The sequence below is a fragment of the Erinaceus europaeus genome, chromosome 3, assembly GCF_950295315.1.
Source record: "Erinaceus europaeus chromosome 3, mEriEur2.1, whole genome shotgun sequence".
NCBI classification, from domain to species: Eukaryota; Metazoa; Chordata; class Mammalia; order Eulipotyphla; family Erinaceidae; genus Erinaceus; species Erinaceus europaeus.
The window spans coordinates 173,311,298-173,331,416 of NC_080164.1; the positions used below are offsets into that span (position 1 = coordinate 173,311,298).

A 20,119-nucleotide genomic window follows, 5' to 3' on the forward strand; every position below is an offset into this window, starting at 1 on the left:
ATTAGTAATGAGAATGTGTAGTGCACAAAGAATGACCAGGCCACACCTAATTAAAGTAAAATTAATTTTAATTTGTGTAAAAAGGACCTTCCATTTATCATTTTAGTTGACAGAAGAAGACAGTGAGAAATTTGAAGTATTTACTAAAGAGCAAACCCAAATCAGTTCGCCTGATGTACTTGTCTCTTGTTTCTTGCAAATTTTAAACATTTTTAGCTGTTTCCTATGCTCTTGAGGGTGGAGGACACTGGAAAGACAGGTCTTAACATAATTTTTTCCCCCAGTTGTTGCAGATCAGTTTTTTAGCCTTCCTGAGGTTAAGGAAGGCCAACCATTTCTTACATCAGATTCATGGGCCACAAACTACTAAAATATTTAATTCTTAATAAAAAAAAAAACAGATAAGATAAATGAGCAGTCAGATCAGTTCTAGGGCTTGCATGAAAGGCAGTGCTCAGATGAGATGGCTGTAGGGAAGCAGCAGGAGGGGAAGGGACAGTCAGAGAGAAGGAAATGAGAGGCATACGTTATCATTCTGCAGTTCCTTATAATGTGCAAGCTCCTTGGTAACTCCTCACTCACTCTCTGGTATAGTACAAAAACCTCGTCTGTAAGATGTTTTGTGAATTAATTTCTTCACGTGTTTTGCTTCTGAAAGCCTTTTGTACCTTTTCTGCTATGCCAACTAACTATAATGGGCTGTTATCTGCGGGGTTCTAATCTTTGATATGCACCGACTTACATATTTAAGCTACTTAGGGCACAGAGGCTCCAGGATCAAGATGTAGCATCATCTGCCCAGTTGTGTGCCCTTGAGGGAGCAGCTGAACATTTGTTCAACTACTATTTGTTCACTTGAAAGGGCCATCATACAGATTAGATAGACTAACTACCCTGTGTAAAGCACTTAGAGCACTGCCTGGCACATGTGGAAGAGAACAAGACACATGCAAATTACACACACACACACACACACACACACACACACACACACACGTGTATGCTATCATTATTTGTTAATTTTTCTAACATCCAAATTACTTTTCATGCTAGTTCACATTAATCTTGTTTTCTATTGCCCAACAAATAAAAGACATTTCAAGTTTTTTAAGAAGCCTATGGCTGTCTTGCATGTAGCCCTTTACCCGTGCCAAATTTCTCTACCTGAAGGAGCTTCCTCTAGTTTCCTCCTTGCTAAATTGGCTCTAGCATAAATGTCACTTCTTTTAAAAACCTGTCCTTTATTGCAGATTGAATGTTTCTCTTTCAATCGAATTGCCTGTAATATTTCTAGGTGTCATTTATCATACTTTGTCTGGCAAAAACCTTTTATTACAAAGACTGTTTCTTTAACTGTGATTCATGAGCCCTGGTTGGGATGAGGATGTGGTGTCTGTGGACTTAGACTTGCTTTTTTATAAGAATTTATGAATTTTTGTATTTGCCTTTGGATGATGATCTTAAAAATAATGTAAACAGATCCTGAGCCAGTTGTGTGACATCCTTCTAAATGAGTATTGACGTGCGTTCTCATTGGCTATCTCTTAAGTTGCGTTTACAATCACTTTTACAAGAGTTGAGGGACAGAAAGCTTCACTCTGCATAATAAGACACATTTTGCAGGATTTCAGACAACGGTGACACGAAGTTCTGCACATCTTAAAGTGGAAGGTCACCAGTCAGCTCAGACTTTCTGTGTCACAGTCACATGGTAACCCCTGAGGCTCGAGATACTTGCTTTTTCTTTTTTTTTTGTAGCATTTACCCCATTTTCTTAGCAATAAGTACAGTAGCATATATGTATAGAATATATGCTCTTTTCTTTCCATATCATATTTCTAGGCATACTATTATATGGACTGTCCCCTGAAAATAAAGTTGTTTCATTGTTAATAAGGACATAAAAAACCGGTACTGGGAGTCAGGCGTAGCGCAGCAGATTAAGCGCACGTGGTGTAAAGTGCAAGGACGGGCCTAAGGATCCCGGTTCGAGTCCAGCTCCCCACCTGCAGGGGAGTCGCTTCACAAGCGGTGAAGCAGGTCTGCAGGTGTCTTATCTTTCTGTTCCCCTCTCTATTTTCCTCTCTTCTCTCAAATTCTCTTTATTGTATCCAAAAATATAAATACAAATATAATAAATATATGGCCATGGGAGCAGTGGATTTGTAATGCAGGCACTGAGCCCCAGTGATAACCCTGGAGGCCATATATATATATATATATATATATATATATATATATATATATGTATGTATATATATGTGTGTATATATATACATATATATATATATATATATGTATGCAAAGCTTGTATGAGAGCTGAACTCATATTAAGGCTGAAAAGTGAAGTGGAGAAGCCAACACAAGAGTTGCAAATAGTTACAATTTTAATTTTCTCCCTTTTTTTTAATGTGGTGCTGGAAATTGAATTTAGTGTGTCAAGTATGCACTCTACTATTGAACCTCCTCCCTCCCTGCCTGGTATTTTATTTTATCTTGCTGGAGAGAGTGAGGAACAGAGAGACCAAAATACCAAATACTGTTATACTGCCCATGGAGTTGTGTTTGCTTTAGCTGCCATTTTAAATAATGTAATCAAGAAAGATCTCCTTGAATTCCCTTTACAAAGACAAGAGGAAGAGTGTTTCTGGCTGAGGGAAACTGAAGATACAAAAAGCCAGAAGACAAGAATCTGCCTGTGTATCAGACTGCTTCAAGACTGGTGAAAGAAGACATTCCTCCGTTTGTTTCCCTGACTTCTTGGCTTTGGGGTTGAGAGAAGTGTCTCTGCAGTTGACTCCCAGCCTTAAAGGACTGTGCAGTACTTTGGTGAGAGCAGAGAACAAACTCCCTTCATTTCCCATTCCTCTCGAGAGCCAGCGCTCAAGAGTCAGCATGGGAAGTCGGATAGATTTCAATCAGTGCCCTGTTCCCCACTGTCACATAATTAGCTCTCCACATCGATGAAAGTCTCCATTCACTTCTTATGGGTTGGTCTGTACCCTGCTGTGGTTTCTCAGCAGCCCATCAAATGAAAAATGTCAGCATGTTCTTCGGAGGACATTAGACAATGAAGTCAGCCCAGTCTAAAGACAAGTAGCTGAACTTTCTATAATGAAATAGGACCTTGTCACTAAGGAGTTTTGCGGGGAGATGATTCCTGAGAGTCACCATATTGGAATCCAACAAAAGTTCACTCAGCCTCAAACTCCATCTTATTTATGACAATAAGATCTCTGAAAATGTAGGAATATACCACGTAGAAATGTCATCGATTACAAATTATGATACAATAATCTGAAGTCATTTTTTTTAAAAAACAAATTTACAGCATATGCTTATTAAGCCCTGGGTAGAAAGCAGCTTTATTTTCCTTGTGTTTAATTATTTCAAAAGGTAAATATTAGTCATTTATTTCCATGAGTGGATGCAAAAACTTCTTTTCATAACTAATATGATATACATTTTTAAAGTCTTATTTTTTTAAATGTATTTGTTTTGGATAGAGTCAGGGAGAAATTGAGGATGAATTGGGAGACAGAAAGGGAAAAAGAAAGAGAAAGACACTTACAGCACTGTTTCATTGTCTGTGAAGCTTTCCCCTGGCATTTGGGGACTGGGGGCTTGAAATTGGGTCCTTAAGGGCACACTATAATGTATACACATTGCCACCATCCAGACCCAATAATAGTTACATTTAACACACATAAAATATTTTGAAAAACACTGTATAAAACTAAGTGTGAAACCGAACTCCTGAAACATCCTCAGTTAAGTGTTTAAATAATGTCTTAATTACATCATAAGATAATCATTCAATTAAATTCTGAATTAAAAGCAATGGAAAAATAATGTATACATAATGTAAACAGATAGGTCCCCTTGTAATTTTTCATTTGCCACTCTGAATGTTACAACTTATCAGTAGTTAAACTATGGCTAATAATTTCATTTTATTTTATTGATTGATTTTTTTTTTTTGATTGATTGATTTTTGCCTTCAGGTTTATCACTGGGCTCGATGCCAGCACTACGAATCCGGTGTTCCTGGTGGCCTTTTTTTCCATTTTTTTTTAATTGGATAGTACAGAGAGAAATTGAGAGAGGAGGGGGAAATAGAGAAGGGGAAAGAAAGGTAAACACCCAAAGACCTGCCTCACCTACTATATGTGACAGACCCTCCCCCCCCCCACCTCCCGCAGGTGGAGCTGGAGGCTGGAACCAGGATCCGCATAGGGGTCCTTGCATTTTGTACTATATGTGCATAACCCAGTTTGCTACTGCCTGCCCCGCCCCCCCTCACTTCATCGAGCCCCCGCCCCTTAATAATTTTGTGTTTGACTGTTATGTATTCTACTCTCTAGATTGAAGTATTGTTAAGAAAGAAACCATAGCTATTTTAGTCACTTTGGATCATTGGTGCTTAGTAAGTATCTCAATAAATATTTTTGAAACAAGCATAAGAAAATAATTCACGGATGACTCTGTGTCTAGAAAAATTGTCTCTCTTAAGCTGGGAGTAAGGATTAACCTGCCAATGCCCATGTTCAGCAGGGAAGCAATTACAGAAGCCAGACTTCCCACCTGCTGCATCCCACAGTGACCTTGGGTCCATGCTCCCAGAGGGATAAAGAATAGGAAAGCTATCAGGGGAGGGGGTGATATATGGAGTTCTGGTGGTGGGAATTGTGTGGAGTTATACCCCTCTTACTCTATGGTATTTGTCAGTGTTTCCTTTTTATAAATATAAATTAAAAACCAAAAGATTTTATGAATTAAAAAAGAAAATTTGCTTCCCTTTTCCTCTTGCTTAGTACTGATTAAAAACTCTTTGATATAGTAAAACAGTATTAGAAGACTCTGTGATGTGGAGAGAAAAGGATAAACTTGAATTTATGAAATGATGAGGTAGTATTGCTTTTTACTGTTGTTTTCTACAGGGCTTCATTGTTCCTGACTGATTTTTTTTTTTTTTTCAGAGAGGGAGACAGACAGACAGACAGACAGACCACAGCATCAAAGCATCAATTGTTACCAGAGAGCTCCTTGGGACACTCACATGGCAAAGCAGGTGCCCTGCCAGGGGAGCTGTCTCACCAGCTCAATGCAGCAGTGTTTCTTTGGATTTCTTTTTGCCTCCTGTAGCCCAGACTTGAGTGTTGCAGAAACCAACGACCTATTAACACCAACAGGTACATCTTCCACAAACTCCCTCCAAACCACCCCCCTCAATAAAAGACCCAAGAAAAAATTCATTCTTCTAATTAATGGAACAGGAAAAAGACAACCTTGCAAGGCAGAATTTTTTTTCCCCTTTGACAACAGCTACTGTATTTCAGCCAAAATACATGAAGAATATGGTTGGTCTCACTCCACTTTTTTTTTAAGTATCTTTATTTATTTATTGGGCCTTGACCACAGAAATTGAGAAAAAGAATCCCATCGCATGCAGAAGAATACAAAAATAAGTAGAATAAAAATAATACCCAAAGACTAAGCACAGACTGTGCATGTTTTTCCTTAAACATGTTAACTGATGTTAACAGGATGCCAGAAATGAAAGATTGAATGAATAATATAGAGCCAAAAACAGGAAGAGAAGAAATTGGCTGACTACTTTTTTCATTGTTTTCCAGACACCTTTGTGGAGGAAAAAGAAAAAACATACCTTAGTAGATTCATCACCATTATGAATAATGAATGCTATAGCTCCCTCAAATTTTCAAACTACAAGCTACAAGTAAAAACTCCAAATGGCCACAGAAAAATGGTGTAATTAATAAAGTTCAAGTTCTGTTTCATTTTCTCACCCAGCAGATTATATATATATATATATAGTATTGGGTATCCATCCACAGTTCCTTCTTGAAGATCTGAAATGTAGGTCTGTGAAACAGCTTACGTATTATTGCCAGTGCATGCTTAAAAGTGTTCTGCCCATCACCATGTTAGAAACACATGCACACATATACACAAAGACTCTGTATTTCAAGTGGATTTACTGAAGAAAAACATGGGGTAATTTTTCTTTAAATGATGAATAGAGGAGATATTATGGATTGGCAGAAAATCATGATACATTTTTGTATCAAAAATAGAAAGGAAGTATGGGCATATCCTAGAGGTACCAGGACTAGGAGAAATGCAGGTCTTAAAGAGGATGCAAGGGGTTGCTTATAGTCTTAGAGAAAGTTAAAATATCCACAATCAATTATTATAGCCAGGTTAGTTGGGGGACTAAGTGTCTGTGTTATTATACTTAACCTCACTATGATCTGAATGCCTCCTTGTATTTTAAGTACTTACAAGGTCAAAAGGTCTCTAGGATATGCCCATACTTCTTGAAATTCCTTTTCTATGATTCCTTACCGCCATACCCACCCTGTCAACTTGAACCAAATTGCTGCTGGTGCTGCCACCCACGTTATGCTGCTATTGAAATCCTACTGTGGACTGTAATACTGACATGCCAGGCTGAGAAGTCAACCTCGCAACTCTTCAAACCTGCTGCTCCACTCTGACCCCATTCTCTCCGACAGTATTCTCATCCAACCTCAGGCTAGTTACCACACTCAAGCAAAACTATTATAGTTGTATGCCCCCAGGAACATGCCTAAAATGGTTTCCCTAGCTTTCTTCTGCCCTAAAATACCTAATCTTATCTGCTCTAATCCTACTTTTTGGTTCCTGTTCATTAACCATCTTGTCTCAACTTAGGCCATGCCACCGTCCAGATACCAGGCTGTTGACACTACCATGACTCCACCCCAACTTCTCTGGGCAGATGATCTTACCTGGACCCCAGCATCTCCAGTGCTCTGGTCACTAGGGAAAGATAGAAACAGGCTGGGAGTATGGCTCAACATGTCAATGCCCATGCTCAGCAGAGAAGCAGCTACAGAAGCCAGAACTCATACCTTCTGTTCCCCATAAACAAGCTTGATCCATACTCCCAGTGGGGGAGAAGTGATAGGATGAAGATAAGAGGGCTCTGCACTCCAGCTCCATCAGCACCCAGAGAGAAAGAAGGTAAAGGAAAGGGACATATGGAGGCAGCTTTGATGTCATGAGTGGTTTAGAGGGAAAGAGAGGATTGAATCAGGAAAAGAAGGGGCAACTGTGTGTAAATGTGGGCAGAGAGTTGTAGAGAAGATGGTTGGCCCATGTCTACAACTTTAGGGGAACTGTGGTGGATTGCAGTGGGGAGAGAGAAGATTCAGAACTCTGGTGGTGGGAATGGTATCGATTCAAACCCCTGTTGACATGTAATTCTCTAATTTAAAAATATAAAATAAAATTTAAAAAATAGAAAGGAATACATCATGACTTTTCTGACAACCCAATAGTAGTTATATTAGTAGCGGGCAGTGCATGGGTCTACAGTTACTAGAATAAAAATATGGCTAATCTCAAATCTCAAAATTACATTGACTCATCATTATTAGAGCTAGTCGCTATGCCTATCTCTTTGCCATGTCTTGTTTGTGATTTTCAAAATAAGAAAATTAGAAATATCTTTTCTTCCCCTACCCTGTATAGTAGCCTACACTAATATTCAACTATTAGTCTCCAAACTACCCATGAGCTCAAGGTTCTTGGAAGATGAAATGTTAAATTTTCATTGCAAAAAATGTTCAAGGCCTCTACCTAAAAGATCCCGTAAAATAATAAATCTCTCTATTTCCCCTGATAGAGACACCTTTGAAAATCAGTAGCAGCAAGAATCTGCTGAGTCACAGGTGAATGCTTTGAGCCCCCAAGCTTTTCAATGATAAATAGGGTGTGTACTTTTTTATTACACTTCCAAGTGCTTCGTGGCATGTGTTAAATGATTGTGTAGGCCTCACTAAATAGCAGTTTCAAACTACTGAGCACATGAACAGTTGCCATTTATCACCGTGATTCTAAGCACTTTCTCTTGCGTTCCCTGCTCTTGCGTTCCCTGGTGAGCCCTGAAAGACTGTTCCCTGGTTCACAGGTCACAGGGCCAGCACTGGGCAGTCCAATAGAAATTCTCCCTCAGTGAAATATCCTCTTATCTCCCTTGTCAACCGCTGCAGAGGAGCAATCAGCCTCACAGACAATTGCCATAATAGTTTTAAGGGTCAGATGCACCATCTTTCCAGAGGGAGAATTGATTATGTTTTACTGCAATTAAGCAAATGTCATTTGATTAGCATTTTGATTATGCTTTTGTTTCTTCGTTGCTTTCATTTGCAGATTTTGTGGCAACGAGGGCAGCACTTAATAATACACACTGGTCCATTCTTGCAAATATGCATGTTCCCCCCCCTTTTTTTTTTGCATTACAGTATGGAATATTAAGAGTTTGTGAAAATACATTTTCTTTCATTATTTTTATGTATAGTGTCAGGATCTTGGTCTGTCTCTCTCTCTCTTTCTCTCTGTTAATTTAACAGGAGATCTTGCATGCAAGATTTCACTGCCCTGGCCCTCTTTTTTTCATTCAGACAGGAAGGAGGGGGGCAGGGAGAGACTCCACATGACAGGAGCTTTCTCTGTTACCATAGCACCTCCCACATGGACCCATCCCTTAAACTTGGGTCCTTCACCTGACAGGCTACTTGGCGAGTATTTCTTCAAGGTCTTTTGTTTTCTTACACATTGAATCTGTTTGGAAACTATTGGCCGCAAGTTAAAATTAAACAAAAAGCAAGAGGGATCAGTAATTTAAAATACAAAGAAAAAAAATGAGTCTTTAGAACAATCTGGAGTTCAAAGGTTACTCCTGATTAAAAAGTGCTCCTGAGGTGAAGGCATACACTGTACTTATATGATAATTTAGTTTTTGAGAAAGAAGAATATTGATTAAAATTATAACCATTGTGAAATGTTAAATAACCTCTATATGGAAGATTGTAGGAGAGTTACAGTTGTGTGTATGAACATGGGTTCCAGAGCCAAAATGACTCATCAAATTTATATTCTATTTGTTATGAATTCTTTGGGAAAGTCTTTTTTGTTGTTGTTGTTGATGTTAACTAGAGCACTGTTCAACTCTGGTTTATGGTGGTACAAGGAATTGAGCCTGGGGTTTTGGAGCCTCAGGGATGAAGAGACTCTCTTTGCATAACCATTATGCTATGTACCCCCTGCCCAGGAAATTCTTTTACCTCCTTGTGTCTCAGTTGACACATCTGTACAATGAGTAGAAATAAACCACAGAGCAATTTTTTGAATACAGAGATCAGTATTAAAGTACTTCAGATAGTATCCAATATATGAAAACAGTTCAATAAGTACTAGGTATTATCCACTTTAATATGAAATGAAGGAACAAAAATAAAATGACTCACCTAGATCCAAAATCCTGCTTAGAGAATTCATAACATGGGAAACTGTGGATTCAAGTCAGGTCCACAGAGTAAACCTCACTCTTTGACCTTGCTGACGACAAAGGCAGTTGATCCAAATTCTATTCAGAGGACCCAAAGGATGTGATACAGACAGTTTCTGGTGCCTTTGCTACTTTTCTCTTTAGCCATGCCCACTTCATTCTAACCACTTCTTGTGCTTAAGCCTTTTTTTTTTTTTTAATTTTTATTTATAAAAAGGAAACACTGGCAAAAAAACATAGGATAAGAGGAGTACAACTCCACACAGTTCCCACCACCAGAATACTGTATCCCATCCCCACCCCTGATAGCTTTCCTATTCCATAACCCTCTGGGAGCATGGACCCAGGGTCATTATGGGGTGCAGAAGGTGGAAGGTCTGGCTTCTGTAATTGCTTCTCTACTGAACTTGGGCGTTGTCAGGTCAATCCATACTCTCAGCCTGTCTCTCTCTTTCCCTAGTGGGGTGGGGTTCTGGGGAAGTAGGGCTCCAGGACACATTGGTGGGGTCATCTGCTCAGGGAAGTCCGATTGGACTTTCATTTTAGCATCTGGAATCTGGTGGCTGAAAACAGAGTTAACATATAGAGCCAAGCCTTCTTGTCTTACCATCATCTTCGTTTCCTAGTACTAATGTGACAGTGCCTCATTGACTAGGAGGATTTAACTGCAAACTCATGTTGTCACTGTTGTGCGGTCTGCATGTCCAAGGTCCAGAGGTGACAAGTGTCACCTGACTGGATTGCTTCTGAATTATCTTGTTCCTCAGCCTGTAAATGACCTTCTCTCCAAATAAACTTACATATTGAGGTTCTGGAGGTTAAGACTCCAATTTATGAATTGGGGGTGGGGCTGGGGCTCACTTTAGTTCAGTGGCTACTCTCTCTCATACCAGCCTCTTCTTTATCCTTTACTTCATAACACATATAATATAGAACAGTGTTACTACTATTATTTGTTAAATAGCTGATTTTGAAATATAGTTTTGTCTATTGCCACTGTCCTTACTTTCTAACCACAGTGACATATATAAATATAAATATGTATATATATAAATATGTAATATAGAGGAAATTATGGATTATTTGTATTCAGTTCTTTCTAGTATTAATCTAGGTAAATCCCTATTCAGTAGTTATTTTATAGATCAAAAAAGGCCAAATATAATCATTTTTATGCTGCTCAGTGGTTTTAAAAATATTTGTTTTGGGAGTCAGGCGGTAGCACTGGGGGTTAAGCGCACGTGGCACAAAGCCTAAGGACCAACTTAAGGATCCCAGTTTGAGCCCCTGGCTCCCCACCTGCAGGGGAGTCGCTTCACAGGCGGTGGAGCAGGTCTGCAGGTGTCTATCTTTCTCTCCTCCTCTCTGTCTTCCCCTCCTCTCTCCATTTCTCTCTGTCCTATCCAACAACGATGACATCAATAATAACTACAATAATAAAACAACAAGGGCAACAAAAGGGAATAAATAAATAAATGTTAAAAAATAAAAATAAATAATTGTTTTATTTTAAAAATAATTTTGAATAGAGAAAGAGAAATTGAGAAGGGATCGAGGGAGGGAGGGAAGAAGGGACAGAGGAAAGGAGAGATTTGCAGCCCTGTTTCATGGCTAGTAAAGCTTCCCACTTGCAGGTCAGGATTGGAGATTTGAACCTGGGTCCTTGCCCATTGTGTACTCCATTAGCTATGTCAGTACCTAGCTCCTCAACTTTATTAAACACCTTTAATTTTGCTCCCAAGTTTCCTGTCACTTTGGGATAAAAGCCCTTTTTGTTTGGATCTGAAAATGCTCATTGCTCATTTTTTGGTGATAGGAATTTAACTTGGTTACAGCCTTGTGGTTTCCCTAAATAACTTCTCAGGCTAAGCTTTTTCTTTCTTAGACAGTTAGTACCCAGAGCTCAGGTCTCCTGAGTAGGTAAGCCCGGTTTTGAAGATTTGTTCAGTGACAGCTCCTGCAGTAACTCAAACTCAGTTATGCCTCCTTTCTTCCTTGAGGCTGTGTTCTATTCTAAAAGATGATCTCTTTGGGTTGCCTCTGCTCTCCTTTCTTTTCCCCTTACCCCCTTTGTCCTTTCTGTCCTCCTTCTGTCCATTCCTTCTTTCTTTATTCATAATATCATTGCCGCAGTGTTTTCTATAGATACTATGAAGGTTACTGCATAGAACTAATACTAAGCACCCAAACTGTGACACTGGCTTGCTGTGCAGAGTAACACAGGAGTGTGCTAAGGGACATCACTCCAACTTTGTGGGTGAGGTTGGGTGGTTAGGAATTTGCCCTATGGCCATCACTGCTGAACTGAATGCTTAATTTTAATCTTATTTATACACAGTATCACTTCCTATAACAGAGAATTTTTGAGATTATGCCTGATGTGTGGAAGGCCTCTTAAAAATTCCATTTTAGTGCCAGTCTGTCAGATCTCTTAGCAAGTATTGGTACTCCTTCGAAGAGTAACAGAGTGGTTCCTGAACCACTTCAAATCTACATAGAAGAAGAAAATATTTTTATGGGATGTATCTCTTTTAAAAGAAGTATTTATTAATTGACTTACTGAGAGAGGACACCAGTGCACCACTCTGGCATATTTAGCCTTAGGGATGAAACCCAGGCCTCCCCCAGACATGTCCTGTGATCTACCTACTGGTATAATTTCTGGCAGAGTCATCATTTCACTTTTTTTTTTTCATCTCTGGTTGATGAATGTTCTTCTTTTCAACCGAATTGTGAGGTGTCTTGAAGTTAGAGACTAATCAAGTTACTACCTAGACTAGAACCAGGCACTTGATAGAGACTTTGTAATGTTTACTGACTTCCACACTCATTTTAGGTGTGAAAGGTGAGTTGAGAACGGGAGTTCGGTAGCGGTGATAGTTGTGTGATAGTGGACACAATGTTTGATTTTTCTTCATGTCACTGCAAGATGATTGACTTTAGCCTCTGCAAATAAGGATGCCATTCTATGTTAAGTTACTTTGAGGATAAGGTAAGATTAAGTCCAAACATGATAGTGAGCTAAGTACACATTCAAAGAATATCTGGTTTCTGTTTGCTTTCTCCTAAAATGGGAAGTGATCCAGTGTTGATATGTTTCATATTGGTTTGCTCCCCTTCCCCCCACCTCTGAGAGAATTGGTTTGGCCCTTGCTAGTTTCGTGCCCCACTTTCTCCCTGCCCCCTATGCTAAGGATGTCCAGAGTCCCAGCAGCAGCCACGGAGGGAGAATGATGGGGAAGCACATGGTGTGGTGATTTGCCGTTCGTGAATAAAGATTAAATTGTAGCTTCTCAGCCTAGCCGTGTGTCTCTGGTCGTCTCTGTCTACTGCCGCCGCGAAGCTAGCCCGGCCTGCTGGAGCCCCCGAACCTTAACGACAATCCAGAAAATATTCCTGCCCCACTATTTCTTCTGTGATCACATTCAGTTTCAATAAAAGAGGGGGAAGTATTACTGGGTTGTTGAAAAAGTCATGACATTTTTTTGAATAGAAAAACACATCATAACTTTTCTGACAGTCCAAGGTATACATCTTTATCATTGTTCTGTTTCACAAGACATCGTGTGAATTTATTTCCCCTTGTTATATGGCTATCAAAAAATCACTTGGGGCAATTTATTGAACATTTCCTAACTTACTCACATATTCAGGACCAGCTTCTGAATATTTATGACCTCCATCCCTATATAAAACCTTTAATATCTTCAAGGTCTTTGCTGAATTGCCCTTTCATGGGGAGGTAACATTTTATCACGAGAAGCATGTCAAATAGTTAACTACTTACCACTATTTTCGGTCAGAGGTCAGGCTTTCATGAAATGGATTACTTCACAGCCTATGGCATATTTTTTTCTAGTGACTGTGGAACTGTCAAAACCTTTACAGTAACAGAGAAATTATTGACTTTTCCCAGCATAGAATTGACTAGTGAACAAAAGGATGATTGAGCCCATGGCAAGTGTTTTCTTATAGGTCCTCATGACCTTGTCATTACTTCATTTGTAGGGAGAAAAGAATCCAAAATTAATTTCCTAGAGGAGAAGAGGGTTCTCTGTTGCTTTTTTAAGATAAGATGTCATCAGGAACGGATGTATGGGGTTAATGATGGGAACCAATGAACGATAATGTGAGAAAGTTAGGTTGGAATTGCTTCGTATAATTCGGCAAACATTCAATGATGATATTTATCATGCAAAGTTGTGGTAAGACTTTTTTTCTGAATTAAAGAGAAGATAGGTTATTTTTACACACCAGGAGTTTATATATTACAGAGGCAAGTGACAAGGAAAATCACTGGTCATATAACAGCATGAGTAAACCAGAGAGAGTTGACTTGTGAGTCTATAGGCTTGCCTTTTAGGTTCAATTTTGACTTTCTGACTTGAGTCTTTTTTTTTTAATTTCTTACTGACTTTCTTAAACAATTAATGAATCAGGTAGCTAAATGTTATTCAAATGAAAGGTTTCTATAGACAGAGAGTAGGACAGGGTTATTAGCTAATGCATGATGGATTACATCCAGCAAAACCACCTTCTTATAGGGGAAGACGAGAGTCTCATCATGAAAATTACCTTATAAGTGCTGACCAGGGAACTCCTGACTGCTTATTTTAAATTCCACTTTTGGAGACTGATAAGATACCCAACCTAACTTCTTCTTCTAGCGTTTGCCCCCAACCTAACTAAGAGATCTGATCAAAATTCAAAGTATCAGTGTAATACCCCTATACTGGCTTCAAGTTCTTACAGTTTTTACTGACCTGCTCCAACTTGAGCATTCTTTTAGCTTGTTGCTCTACTATCCACTTACTGTTGATCATTCTAATGCTCGAGCACGTGCGTGTGTGTACACACACACACACATACACACACACACACCCACACACTTTTCAGCTGAGCCACTCAACAATTTACCTTGTGTTTTAAAACAACTTGGAAATAATTTTGGTCAAATTCTACTTTAAAGACCTAAAAAGGGGGGGGGGGGTGAGGCAAAGATTTAAAATCAGGATTACATAAGAATGGTTAATTGACTGAATGTGGAAGAGCATTTTGATATTTGTCCATCTTCCATGCCTAGATAATAATCTTAATACAACAATTTTCCATTTCTTTCAGTTTAAATGTGACTGTGACCTCCGAATAGTTTGTTCAATTAAAAACTATGGGGTTCTAGGTCAATGACATAGCTCACCTAGGAATGTACCTGCTTTGTCATGTGCACAACCCAGGTTGGAGTCCCTAGTCTTCATGGCACTGAAGTAAGCTTTTGTGCTATATGATATCACAGTCTCTCTCTGTCTCTGTCTTTCCCTCTCTGTCTGAACAAGCTGACTCAGAGTAGTACAGCCATGGTGAGGATAATAATAAGAATGCTTATGTGATCAATACGGTATATTAGTATTATTGACTTTGAGCAAACAGCCGATTTTTGACAGTAATCTGGTTTTGACAGTTTAAAAAATATATATGGCATAATTTTTCTGGAATCAGATAAAATGGTCAGATAGTATAAGGAATGGAAATAGGGGACTGGGAGATATAACTCACTGAATAGAGTACATACTTTCCATCATGAGAAGCTGTATATGAGCTCCCAGCCAACACATGGAAATACCTGCTTCATGAGCTGTGGCAGTGCTATGATATCTTTTCTCTCTCTCCTTCCTTCTCTCTCTCCATCTCCCTTTACCTCCTCCCCCTTCCCCCCTCCCTCCCCCCCTCTTTCTTTCCATTTTTCCCACCCTCTAAAAAGAAAAGAAAGAGTCCTCTCAGAGTGGTGGAATCATACAGGTACAGAATCCCAGTGATAAGAAGGTGGAAACTAAAGAGAAAATAGTCATGTGTTCCTGTACCAATTTTATACCTCTGTATTATTTAAAAACTTGAGGCATAACTACAAAGCTGTAGTTAGAATTGAGATAAGGTGTGTGAGTGTGAGTGAGTGAGTGTGTGTGTGTGTGTGTGTGTGTGTGTGTGTGTAGTGGGGGTAGTGAGTGTTAGATGGCTATGAGAGATGTCTTATAAAACCACTTCAAATACATTTACATAGGATTAATAATGATTGCTTTGCTTTCATGGCCATTGCAGATTTATTAGCTAGATCACTAGTTTATAAATTGCTTGATTATATACCATATTCGTGAATATAGAGGATTAGTCATAAAAGCAAATTCTTTGAGGGGTTTTACTCAGGAAATTAATTTATGGAATAGTATGTAGCTTTTCTTCTTATACTATTTACTTACTCAACTCATTTGCCTGTAAAATTTAAAATGATCTACTGCAGGGAAAATCCTCTCTACTAAGTCCTTTGAGAAAAAGTATCTTGCAAATTATGGCTTACTGCTGAGACTTTTTTTCCCCTTTGGGGCATAGGATGGCTTGTTATAATAAAGAATGTGTGATGGATTTTAGGATGACACTTTATTTTTTCCAGAGTGGAGCGCTTTTAAAAATATCTTGGGTGTTAAGTTGTCTGTAGCTATAAATGTAATATTTCAATAGACTTTTCTCCAAGGAGTCCAAAGTTCTCATACTATGAATAAATTGATTTACTCACATACAGCAGGTAAGAGTGAAATAGAAAAAGAAGATATAATCAGTTTTCATTTCTGGTTGCTTGGATGGGAAATCTGATACATAGAGGGAAAAATGAACTCTCAACATTTGTATGTTGGCTTCTACCCAGTGATACAGAAGAACTTGACACACATTTTAAATGAAAGTCCATTTTCTCATTCTTAGTTGGGACAGCGGACTGTGTGGTCTCAATTATATTAGAATTCTCTACAGCCACAGTAAAAGGTACAGTAAGTGGATATGTTAGGAGAAAAAATTAGAAAGGCATTTCAGATTGACAGAATGTAATTACTTACTTGAAATTTACCCAGGACATTTGCTGTTGAAACACTGAGTTGGTGCAAAGGATCTTTAATTACCCAAAGCAACTAGTTGGTGGTTTCACATCTCAGTGGAAAGAAAGCAATTCCTGGAGCAAGGCATTGTAAACACCATAGGGTTCTGAAGCATTCTTTCTGATCAAAGGAAACCGGGTTAGTTCTTATTAGAGAGGTCCGCTGAAGGCATGCTCACTTATTTCTTCAAGCAGGAGTTGCCAATGGTTTGTTAAGAGAAGCTAATTTTTCCTTCTTGGAGGCAACAAGTAAAGACAAATGACTTGAAACAAGACTGAAATTACAGAAATCTCAACTCAATTACCAGCTCTTCAACAATGGACAGGTTTCTTAACTCCTTCATACTGAGTGTCTCAAAAGGGAAATAATACATATCAAAGAAGTACTAGTAAGGGCTGAATGAGCTCACATGTAGACATCTAGCACAGCAAGTGTCACATAATCAGAACTCAAGAATTATCAGTTCCTCCTGGCTAAACATGGTAGTTTGTAAAAATTGAATGAATTATTGAAGCATGGGCCAAGTGAAGGGGATTGCTGATGATTTTCCTTTGATGATCTGGTTAAGAAATCATGGAGTTTGAACTTCAGTGTCTTGTTCTAGCCACCATTGAAAAAGGGGACAAATTGCTTCTGTTGTGCTCAGTTTTAGTTGGTTGGCCTTGGGTAAATTAAATCCTCAATTGCTTCATCAGGAAAACAAGCCTAGTGAAGTTTGCTTTATTTTTTTTTTTTCTTTCTGCTCACCTCTCACACATGTGGAACAGGATACAAAAATTTATTGTGGAATACAAGCTGCAATTTAAACAAGAAGAAAAGGGACAAATCTATTTCTTTATATGAAGAAATACATACTACTTTATTGTTTCCTGTAAGCCATTTGTGATAGGAAATTTTGAGTGTCACAGATGTATTATCCTTCTTAACATTAAGGAGTCATTTTTCTAACCTTCTCTGAGTCTGACACACAGTAGATATTCATTAACTACTTTTCTAAATTGGACTGAATTGAGATGTATCTGTTAAGACTGAGCTCAAAACTGGTGAAACACTCAAAACAAGCTAGAAGACCTACCTGATATTTTCTAGGAGAAAGTGGTATAAATAAACCCCAAGACTTATCAGGTGTTTTAGGTAAATTGCATATTCAGGTGTGACTGTTCATTAGTGGGTTTCGAATCTGAATGAAATCTGTTTTCACTGTTTTCTTTCTATTGTTTCATTTACTTTAATGATCCTTTGGGTTGGTTTGTTTGCTGGCAAATTCAGCCCTTCGCTCATTTTATGGTTTATGTGTGACTCCTCTTTCTGCTTGTATATTTATTAAACTGATTTATATAAATAATTGAGTCTTGTTTAGAAGTAGGAATAAAACTAGGGAAGAACTACTCATAAGAGTTGTTAGTATTGGGGCCAGCAGCTAACTCACCTGATAGTATACACCTGCTTTCATGTTCATCTTCCATGTTTGAACCTGGCTCCAGTTAGAGATGGAGGAAGCTTCAGTACTGTAGTCTTTCCCTCTCTCTGAATCTCTGTCTTTCTTTATGAAAAATCTGCCCATTGCACTGAAGCTCCAGCAACAACCAAATAAAAAGGGGCAGGGAAGGTTGTTATTATTAGAAGCAAGTTCTGAACTGTGTGGTAGGAGTACCTGCCTTAGCTGGACCCTAGAGCTTATGAACCCAGAGGGAATCAATCTGAAAACCTACTAGTATCTCATTCAATAAGAATACAACAGGGAGTCAGGCTGTAGCTCAGTGGATTAAGCCACATGGAGCAAAGCGCAAGGACTAGCATAAGGATCCCGGTTCAAGCCCCTAGCGTCCCACCTGCAGGGGAGTCCCCTCACAGGCGGTGAAGGTCTGCAGGTATTTGTCTTTCTCTCCCCCTCTCTGTCTTCTCCTCCTCTCTCCATGCCTTTCTGTCCTATCTGACAATGACGATATCAATAATAAAAACAACTAAAATAACTAAAACAACAATAAAAAAACAAGGGCAACAAAAGGGAAATAAAGAAATATAAAAAATAATTTAAAAAGAATGCAACAAACACATACATTTCACCACTCTTAAGTCTGTTTCTATCCTCCACCAGAGATTTTTTTTTTTTTTTTTAAACCAGAGCACTACTCAACTCTGGTTTATGGTGGTGCAGGGGATTGAACCTGGGACTTTGGAGCCTCAGGCATGGGAGTCTGTTTGCATAATCATTATGCTATCTACCCCTGCCGGAATTTTTTTTTTTCCACCAGATTTTTACTTCTGTTATTCTTGCACTCAATTTCTCGAGGTATCTGAGGTATGTCTTGCTAACTTTAAGTTCTCAAGCAGACTAAAACTGAGGGGTTAGAGAAAAAAAACCCTGTATCCTTTGGGTCATGCAAAGCTGGGCAAGTAATTAAGTAAACTTGAGGCATCTCAGTAAGAGAAAGAAAACTGGGGCCAGTTGGTGGCACACTTGACTGAGCACACATTACAATGCACAAGGACCAGGGTTCGAGCTCCCAGTCCCCACCTGCAGGGAAAAATCTATGCAAGTGGAAACAGCGCTGCCGGGTGTTTCTCTCTCTCTTCCTCTCTGTCTCCCCCTTCCCTCTCAATTTCTGGTTGTCTACCCAATAAATAAGCAAAGATAATAAAAAATTTAAAAAAGAAGAAAAAGAAAAGATGAATTTATTAATAACATAATACCTCTTATACACGTGGGAGATACCCAGTGATTCTGAGCCTCCCTGTAATTTTTTATACACTATTATAGCTTTCGAATCTGAAGGACTTTGGGTAGAGGAAAAGAAGATCAGAAAGGCCAGGTGTGACACAAGATGTGAGAAGGTGTCAGCAAGGAAGGAAAACCACCCAAACAGGGCACACAGAGAAAACTGGAGGTAGGCAGAGTGTTTCACCTTCTCTAGAGACCAGATCTCCTGCTTCCAACTTCCATGAAATTAATCCTTTTGCCAAAGATGTGTGTGTGTGTGTGTGTGTGTGTGTGTGTGTTTATAAGGGGGGGGGGGATAGAGAGAGAAGAGAGAGAGGGAGACTTGATTCTTGGTCCTCTCCCAAACTAAGATGAAAATCCAAACCAATTTCATTGATGATGCACTGTTTTGGCCCACAGATGTCATGGGATTGCTTTGCCAAGTAAACAGATATTTCTGGTGTTTTTACTACTCGTGTTAGTTTCTCAATTCTCCCATAAAAACCTCAAAGACTCTAACGTAGACTCATAAATGATGGAGACATGCAGGTTGTATAAAAAGCATATATACTTTTTTTGTTTTATCTTCGACTCTATAGGAGCGTCAAGCCATCTGCCCAATCTTCCAGGTTTTCTTCAACAAGAACGGAGCGCCCCAAGGGGATATTTCATTGCTCTCTCTCCAGAAAAATTATTTTCAAAAATAAGTCATAACTGAATGTCTTATAGATCCAGATTGCCAGAATCTCGATGTACATTGACTGAGTCTTTGAAAAGGTAGTCAAGAACTTTTTTTTTGCTCTGCCCCCCCCCTTTTTTTTTGCCACTAGGGTTATTTCTGGAACTAGGTCTAGCCTGCATGTCAAGTCCACTATTCCTGCTGGCCATTTTTTTTCACTTTTTATTTTACTCAATAGAGAGAAAACGAGAGAGGTGGAGGATATAGAGAGGAAGAGAAAGATAGACACCTGTAAACTTTAATATTTTATGTATTTTTAAATTTTTTAAATTTCTTTATTGGGAAATTAATGTTTTACATTAGACAGTAAATACAATAGTTGGTACATGCATAACATTTTTCAGTTTTCCATGTAACAATACAACCCCCACTAGGTCCTCTGAAGGACCTGTATTCCCTCA

General features: G+C 38.8%; 1 long non-coding RNA gene across 1 annotated transcript in view; it reads left to right on the top strand.

Moving 5' to 3' along the window:
- The window catches only part of LOC132537726 (uncharacterized), a 215,740-nt gene extending 196,594 nt beyond the window's left edge, over positions 1 to 19,146 (top strand). The window contains exon 3 of the long non-coding RNA XR_009549182.1: positions 19,040 to 19,146. This is a non-coding gene — a long non-coding RNA (uncharacterized LOC132537726). The remainder of the gene's footprint in view (positions 1 to 19,039) is intronic.
- The last annotated feature ends 973 nt before the right edge of the window (positions 19,147 to 20,119 follow it).